This window comes from Lygodium microphyllum, chromosome 1, assembly GCF_053477565.2.
Source record: "Lygodium microphyllum isolate KBCC chromosome 1, Lygodium_microphyllum_v1.1.10, whole genome shotgun sequence".
Taxonomy (NCBI): Eukaryota; Viridiplantae; Streptophyta; class Polypodiopsida; order Schizaeales; family Lygodiaceae; genus Lygodium; species Lygodium microphyllum.
This window is the reverse complement of record NC_141135.1, coordinates 125,167,214-125,176,744: the sequence shown is the minus strand read 5'-3', so window position 1 is coordinate 125,176,744 and position 9,531 is coordinate 125,167,214. Positions and strand designations below refer to the sequence as shown.

At 41.3% G+C, this 9,531-nt stretch overlaps 1 pseudogene; it reads left to right on the top strand.

Annotated features, from left to right (window-relative positions):
• Window positions 1–1,208: 1,208 nt before the first annotated feature.
• Window positions 1,209–9,072, top strand: LOC148041648 (fructose-bisphosphate aldolase, cytoplasmic isozyme pseudogene; annotated as a pseudogene).
• The last annotated feature ends 459 nt before the right edge of the window (window positions 9,073–9,531 follow it).

Below are 9,531 nucleotides of genomic sequence, written 5' to 3'. Positions count from 1 at the left end.
GTTATCATCCCTGGAGTTATCCTACCGAGAATCTTAGCTTGAGTCAAGAAGAAGTATGGGCCGCAAAGGCACGTGCTTGGGCTGCATCAAAGGCAGCTCAAGATGAATCAAATCCTGCTCAGTTGGGAGCAATTGAGCATCTCAAACGAAGGTTAAGGTGTGCCAATAAAACCATCAAATCAGTGTACTCAAGGAATGACAAGTTTAGATCACTGTGTACATGAGATAACTCAACCATTGGAGCCATTGGAGCAAAATATTGTGTTAGAGACTGGGCAATCACAACTAAGCAATAGGTAGCCTATTTCTAGTAGCTACGTAGGGGACTCCACTTCAAGTGTTGGAATAGACAATGCAAACACAGGTCCCCCAGGTACTAACAGACTTGATTTTACATCCCAAGGCACTAATTTGCCACCATTTGACAACCTCCCTTTCAATCAACAGCCAACCAGTTTAATCACACAAAGTTAGGCATCCCCACATGTTTCTTTACCATGCTTCACGTACCCTAAGCAGCCAAGTACACTGGGCTATGAGCTTCATCAACACATCAAGTTCCTCCAAGCTACTCATAGCCCCCTCCCCCCCCCCCCCCCCCCCAATAGCATTTTACACCACATTCCCAGTCATTACTACATATACATTCGCCATTACTACAGGCCAACCAGTGCAGCAACAACATCCACAAGGGTTTTTCTCTGGCATCAGTGACATGCTCCTCCTAAACTGAACCCAAGCTAATCAAGTACTGCAGTGATGCAGCCATGGCAGATCCTTCTCGCCTTCCTACTTCTGTCAACCCTGGCGTATTGCAAGGTCCTTACAGACGTGGACAACAAGAGCAACAAATTCCAACAACGAGAAGCCACTGACGCAAGGGGCCATGTTTTCGCTTCAAATCTTAGAGAGAAGGCTTTCTTTATGCTCGCACTTGGGCGATCCTGAGATCACAAGCCCAAATCAAATTTGCACAGGCGAAGTGCAACTGGCACTAGGCCTAGTCCTGGGTCGTCAGAATCTGAATATGCCTGCCTTTTGTTGTTAGTGGCCATAAAGATTGCTGCTCGGAGGGTGAGACTGGATGGATTCTTGATCTAAAGCAAAAGCTTAGATCTGTAGCATACACCATCATGGCTTGTGGTTGATTGGATCATGTTCTGTCTATCCATGAATTTCAAGCAGCAGCTCGTGGTGATCATTGGAGGATGGGGGCATTCATCGGTAAATACGCAGCTGAGCTCATTGTAACCGCCAAGTACATTGCAACTCCCAGTAAAGGGATTCTGGCTATGGATGAGAGCACTGGTACAATTGCCAAGCGCCTTGCCAGCATCAATGTAGAAAATGTGGAATCCAACAAGCAAGCCCTCAAGGAGCTCCTGTTCACCACCCCTGGCGCTTTGCAGTACATAAGTGGGGTTATCCTGTTTGAGGAAACCCTGTATCAGACAACTGCAGCCGGGAAGCCATTTTTGGATGTGCTCAAGGAGGCTGGTGTCATCCCTCGCATCAAGGTAGACAAAGGCACTATAGATTTGGCTGGGACCAATGGTGAGACCACAACACAAGAGTTGGATGGTCTTGCCCAGCGTTGTCAACTGTACTACAATGCTGGTGCTGCTCAATTCACCAAGTGGAGAGCAATCCTCAAGATTGGGCCAACAGAGCCGTCACCCCTTGCCATATTGGAAAATGCCAATGGACTTGCCCGCTATGCCATCATATATCATGAGAATGAGCGGCTGCAAAAGCAAGCTGCTCAACTGAGCTCTGAAAATCAGTACCTACGCGAGCAGCTAATGCCTCGCTCATCATTTGCAAGACTTGTGGCAAGAAAGGAAATCACTGGCTCCATCGCTTTTTCTTACAGCTCCTGTGTCTCTTCCAAGAAAGCTGCCATCTCTGCCTGTGTACCTGAAAAGTTGTGTTTATTGTCGGAAAATGAGACCAGATTTGGGGTAAAGGAGAGAGAAAGGAAGGACCTAAAAACTAGGCTCTGATACCAACTGTAATGAAAGAGACCTAGGAGAGAGAAGGAGAGAAGGGAGAGACTGCAGAGAGGAGAGAGAAAGAGAAAGAACATGAGAGAAGAAGAGAGAAAAAGACTAGCAAAAGAGAGAGAAAGACTAGCTGAAGAGAGAGAAAGACAGGAAAAGAGAGAGAAAGAGGATGGAAGCCATGAAAGCTGGAAGGAAGGAGAAAAGAGACACGATTATTGATAACTCCTGCCCTAATTGGGTCTCTCAACACCTTATATACCCTATCAATATAACTGGGTATCCCCATGCTAACCCGCATCCTACCCATCTATCCCCACTCTTTTACATCCCAAAAGGTCCCACCCCAAAGGGATGCAAGGCATCAGATGTAGGGCACCCATCAAGGAAATCCCTACAGCCTACCAGGACCTTTGAGGTGATAGTTATCTTCTTATGGTTTTTTTTCAGTTCCCCTGCAGTCTTTAGGGTTTTTTTTTTCTTATTTTCTTTTCTTTGTCTTTCTAGAAGAATAAATAGATAGAATCTCCCATCACTAAATTGAACTTTCAAAAATTTTAGCTCAATAGCTTCACTCGAGGAATTTAATCTAGCATGTAATATCAATCACCTTGCCTAGGTAAATGAAAAGACAATGATATCCACTAGCTCAGTATCTCGCATCCACACTATCCCTAGTCAAAATTTCATGGAGAGAACCTTGTTACTGAACTACCCTTCATTGCTAAGAAAGTGACAAAGTTACGGGAGCAAACTCTATTAGATTCCTAGGTAGGCACCACATACATTGAAATTCACCAATCATGCACATACACACCATCCCCTGAAACACTTCTTAGTGCTAATGTCCCATTCCATGTGGGTCGACTCTCATATTTTAAAAAATGTTTATGTTTCTTTTGGTGGTCCTTTTTATTTTAAAAGTTTTGTTTGGTGTTCCTTCTCTAATTACTTTTGCTTTTTAATCTCTAAATTATTTCAATCAGTTTATATTTGTGACATTTTGTTATTTCAAACAAATAGATATAGATAAATAAGGTATGAAAAACCTATTATGTATGGGGATATTGCAACTCTAAGAATTTTCAATAGAAGTATGGAGCAACATCTAAATCAAAATGAACCAAATATGCACATAAATCATACACTAACTAGTACATTGGTAAAGGGTTAGATGAATAAGTATTGAACCCCCCCCCCCCCCCCTCAATAAAAGAATCTTCATATGCTCATGTCACCATCTCGATTAATTGATTTACAGCATTGCATTTCTTCACTTGATAACTACTCCCCTTATCTAGAACTATCCACCTAGCTAAACTTAAGTATCACTATTTCCTAGTACTGAAAGGAATACCCTAACCGTGTGGACAACTAACTACCTAGTTATGTGAAAACAAACTAAACTAAAGTGCATTAGAACCTTTTTAGAAAAACTAAAAGAAGTCTTGATATTTAAAAAATAAATAGAGGGTTTATCTTATTTTTTAAATTTATTTATTTATTTATTTAGTTTTTTTAAGAGGATAAAATAAACACAAAAGAAGTAAAGAAAACAAAAGATCTAAACTAAAATCCTCACACTCTCGAAAATCTTCTAACATAAACAACAAAGTCAACCGAAAATCATCTACACTATTTGGGTCAAACCTATCAACTAAACTAGCAAATATAAGATGCTCATGAATAGCCTCTAGCGTAGGCACATCAGAGGTCATAGACCCACTATTAGGTGTATCACTAAAAACTTCCATCACATCATGGAGCGGAGCCACGTCTGCATCATCATAATAGACATAGGTGCCATTGGTAAACATCCTAAAGAGTAGCCTTTGGTTGCATCCATAAACCAACAAATATAATGCGAATAGGGATAACTAACATTTACTTGATCATTAGGATATGATGGAGTAAGATAGTAAACAACAGGTTGATATCAGGAAAACTCTTGTTACTCTCTACCCACCCTATATTGAGCAATGCCATGCTCAGGTGAGAATACACTATCACAATCGTGGCGTTGATAAGTGTAACCAATAGCATCCTACATGATAGTGGTACCATAACATCAAAAGTAAGTGTGACACTGCTAACATAGGAGCTGTACATGCACATAAAGATGTCGTTGATAGTGTCTACAACCAAAGGGTGGATGGTATTGCAAACAAAAAATGATCACAAAAGAAGAACCACAATAGGCCTCTCCCGTCGGTGCATATAAAAACCAGTCATGCATCTAAAAATGTAGAATACAATAAGACCTTGCATGAATTGGATCAGAAATATCAGCATCAAGATGAGGGTAAACCACATCCACCCACAAAAAATCCATACCTGCATCTCATTAAACCCCCCCCCCCCCCCAAAGAAAAGAAACCAAAATGTAGATTAGCCAAGGATTAATCTAACCACTAACCTATTTGTACCTAACTACCCTAAGTTACAAAATGTTTAAGTCCAAGGCCATTGACTCTAAATGTCTCATTTTCTGCATTAATATCTTGTACACCTAGAGAACCATTATTGTAAACTTTAATAATCTTAAAAGGTCCTAACCAGCGATTTTTAAGCTTCCCTAGAAATTTATAATAACGATTTTCGTAAAGTAAAAGTAAATCATTCTCCTTAAACTCTTTTACTTTGGTATTTTGATAATGCCAAGATTTTCACCATTTCTACATGGCTTCTAAGCTTTGTAAAGATAACAATCATTCCTCATATAATTGCACTAATTGTAAGATCCTTTGCTTCAACGATTTGGTGTCCCTGAGCTATGATGATAGAGCTACTCACAAAGTAGGCAATTATTGCTCAATTGGAAAAATAGCATTAGTTCCATAAACTAAGTTAAATGGTTTATTTTGCATTGTCACCTTGTGGGTAGTTCTCTGTCAAGATTGTGGGAGAGAAGGAAGGAGTCTCACTTGTAGCTTTCTTGTTTGCACAATGGGGGAATACACACAGAGGTGGAGGCTGAAAACAGTTTTCCTCTTCTTAGTTGTGTAAGCCAAAAGAACTCTCATACAAAGAAATAGAAGAACCCTATATATGGGTCTCAAACCAAACTCAACTAACTAAGGTGGCATACTAACTGAGCCACGAACTAGAGTAGATAAGGATAGCTGTCATGTAGCTATTATTCATGGGCGGTGTACCAACCGCGTCTGCAACTGACAAGTCGGTGACATAAATACACAACGGTCACCCTGGCATTTCACGAGTGGAGCTCGATATCTCAACACTCCCCCTCGAGCTCAATCCCAATTCCTACACACCAAGCAGGTCTCTGAACTTGCGCAGCTTCTCTGTGCCCAATGCCTTCGTGAATATGTCAACTACCTGATCCTCTGTGCTGACATAAACTAGATCAATAAGACCTAGTAAAACCCTCTCTCGCACATAGTGATAATGCACCTCAATGTGCTTTGTTCTAGCATGATAGACTGGGTTATTTGCCAAGTGTATACTACTCATGTTGTCACAATAAATGACAACTGGCCCATCTGTAGACTGATGCATATCATAAAGTAGCTTATGCAACCAAGCTACCTCACATGCAACCATTGCTGCACCCCTGTACTCAGCCTCTATGCTGGACAAGGCAACTATAGGCTGTTTCTTGCTACTCCAAGTGACTGCAGCACTCCCAAAAGAGAACACATATCCAGTGGTAGATCGTCTATCAGAAATACTACCAGTCCAATCAGCATCAGTGTATCCATGCAATTGTAGCTAAACCCCAGCTCATAAAATAGTCCATAGTGCAATGTGGACTTCACATACTTGAGTATGCGTCTAGCCGCATCCAAATGTGGTTTCCTTGGAGCCTGCATAAACTGACTTACCAATCCAACAGCATAGCTCAAATCTGGCCTGGTAATAGTCATATAAATCAAACTTTCTACTATGCGTCTGTACATAGTAGGGTCTTCTAGAAGCTCACCTGCATCTGTGCTCAGCTTCACATTCTGCTCCAAAGGAACTGAAATAGGCTTGCAGTTTGTCATCCCATATTTGGACAGCATGTCCAATCCCTACTGCCTCTGCAAGAGCTGTATCCCACTTGGTGATCTAATCACCTCAATGCCCAAGAAATAATGCAGCTCTCCCAAATCCTTCATCTCAAACTTCTGCTTCAATAGCATTTTCACATGAAGGATATCTTCATCACTGTCACCTGTCATAATCAAATCATCAACATAAATGACAAGTAGCATAATACCTTTCTCTGTTTTTCTCACATAAAGTGAGAAATTTGCCTTAGAAATCTGAAAGCCAATAGTGACAAGATACTCTCCTATCTTGTCAGACCATGCTCTAGGTGCTTGCTTCAAGCCATACACGACTTTCTTCAACCTGTAAACAAACTCAGGATGAATAGCATGCACATAACCTGGTGGCTGCTCCATATAGACCTCTTCTTGCAAATCACCATGCAAGAAGGCATTCTTTACATCCATCTGATGTAAAGACCATCCCTTTGATGCAGCCATAGCAATGACTGCTCTTACGGTTTCCATCCTTGCAACCGGACTGAATGTTTCTTCATAGTCAATGCCATATGTTTGTGCATACCCCTTGACTACTAATCTTGCCTTGTATCTGTTCACAGAACCATCTGCATTGTGCTTCACCTTATAAACCCACTTACAGCCAATTGCATTCTTACCTTTAGGCAAAGGTACCAATTCCCATGTAGCATTTGCTTCCAAGGCATCCATTTCTTCATCCATGGCTTTCTCCCATTTTTCTTTTCCCATGGCTTGCTCAAAAGAAGTGGGTTTTGGTTCCTGTATCACTTTAACCATATACGCATAGTGAATGGCTGTAAATCCATCATATTTCAGCCTATCCATAGGATACCTAGCTCTGGTAGACCTGCGCAAAGTAGGTTCACTCCCAGGTGCTCTCAAAACATCCCTGGTCTTCCTTACTCCAGGTGTAACAATAGAAGGAATACCCAACTCATCATCAATGCTCTGTTCTGAGCCACTGGATTCACCATCCACATAAGAGTGACCTGCATTCACATCAAACATGGGCTGATCAACCTTCTCTTTTCCTTTTCGTGATACCTGCATACCACTATCTGCATTGCTTTGAGAAGATTCTCCTGATCTCAATCTGCCTGTCCATGGCGAAGAATGTGAACCACTGCTGGAGGATGCTCCAGGTCCACTAATATTTTGTGACTGCTGCTATGAATTCTGTGCAGCATTACCATTTTGTGCATCTACATCATCAATCACATTTACTAGTTTATACCAGCTACTCATCTCATCAAAAACAACATCTCTGCTCACTGTAAACTTACGAGTAGAAGGGTTATAACATCTATACCCTTTTTGCTGCAGAGAGTAACCAATAAAGATGCACTTCTGAGCTTTTGGATCCAACTTGGATCTCAACTCATCTGGCACATGTACATAGGCAATGCAACCAAAAATTTTCAAATGAGAAATATGTGGTTTCCTACCAGTATACCTCTCCTCTGGAGTCATTCCATGTATTACTGCAGTGGGAGTCCTGTTCATTATGTAGACTGCTGTAGCAACTGCTTCAGCCCAATAAAAATCTGGCAGGTCTTTTTCATTGAGCATGGCACGAGATACCTCTCCAATATGCCTGTTTTTCCTTTCTGCAATTCCATTTTGTTGTGGGGTATGACTGCATGAATATTGCTGCTTTATGCCATGCTCCTGCAGGAACCTTGCAAACTCATTTGAGAGGTACTCTCCCCCTCCATCTGACCATAGGCATTTTATTTGCAGATCTGTTTCTTTTTCAGCCATAGCTTTAAGAGTTTTGAAATGCCCAAAAACTTTAATTTTCTTTTTCATAAAATACACCCAAACTTTTCTGCTATAGATCAATAAAAGTGACAAAATAATGACAGCCTCCAAGAGATGCAGCTTTAGTAGTCCACACATCAGAGTGGATTAATTCCAATGGCTTCTCACTCTCTTGAACATGTCTAGGAAATGGTTTCCTTGCCTGTTTTGCAAACTGACAGGCTTCACATACCTTATGTATTTCTGCAACCTTGAATTTGGGCAATCCTGCAATAATATTTTGGGCCTGCATTGATTTAAGTCACTGTACATTAACATGACCAATGCGTTTATGCCAGATATCAATATCTGCAACTACACCGGTCCCATGTGCAAACATTGCTGCACTCAATTCAGACATGTCTGCATCCAACGTAAACATTTTGCCCTTCTTCTTTCCTTTTGCTATCAAGCGACCTTTATTTTTCATATCCTCAACAAAGCATCCATGAGGATTAAATCTGACCTGCAAGCCCTGCTCAACCATTTGACCAACAGAAACTAGATTCTTGGTGATATTCGGGACATGAAATACATCGGACAAGTATTTCTTTTTCCCATCCTACATAGACAAAGGAAATTTTTCAATCTGCACAATAGGATGTGCAGTATCATCACCAGTCTCCACAAATCCTAGTTTTTTCATTTTCCTTGCATCCTCCATCCATTTTGCATGACCTGTCATGTGGTTTGATGCACCTGAGTCAACATACCATACATCATTGCTTTCTTCTGCACTTGTCACAGAATTGTTCATGTGCTGCACCATAAACAAATGCTCATTTCTGTCATCACGCTATCTACTAGAAGATGCATAATTCCCTTGTTGCAGTTTTCCATTCATGATGTCATTCTGCTTTTTATAGCAGTCTTTAGCCATATGACCCATTTTACCACAGTAGTAGCATTCAACATTGGTGTTTGCATTTTGGCCTCTTTGCCATCCACCACGACCTCTTTGGCTCCCCCTGCCTCTAGAGTTACCACGTCCTCCTCCATAGGACTGGTTTTCTTGAGTTTGCTACATATTCTGATTTCTACCACGGCCTCCATATCGGCCTCCTCTACCTCTACCTCTACCCCTTCCAGCATTTGAGTAGAACAAAGTATCCCATGCCTCCTTTGGCATACTTGCATCTTGAATATGCACAATCATAGAGTCTGAAATGCTGATAGATAGCCAGTACATAACTTTCCTGGCTCTCTCATGCCATGCTTTAAATGCCTGCATTTGCTGTTGATTGGGAACATCAGGAAGAACTGGTTTTTCTTCATTTCGTGCAACAAATTCCCAATATCCTTTTCCCATAAGGAAATTCGTCATTCTAAACTTCCATGCTTGGAAGTTGTTCTTGTCAAGATTTTCAGTGACAATCTGTGAAAGAGAATCAGACGCCATTACAGAACACTGCAAAAAATTCTGTCACTGCAAAAAACACAACTTCACCCTCACAAGGGAAAATTTGCAAAACTGACGAAAGTGGTATTTGACCACACAGTCACTTCCTAGTGACGAATTCGCATAACCAGGAACCAAGGATGATTCTGTAACTTGCAATGTCTCTGCACACAAGCATACGATGCAATTTTTGTGATAACTGTTCACCGACCCGTAGAACAATGGTCGCACAGCATAAAACAGGGCCTTTTCCTGAGTGCGTGCAGAAAAATTCCGCCTCCAAAACAGGCCCCGAAATGGC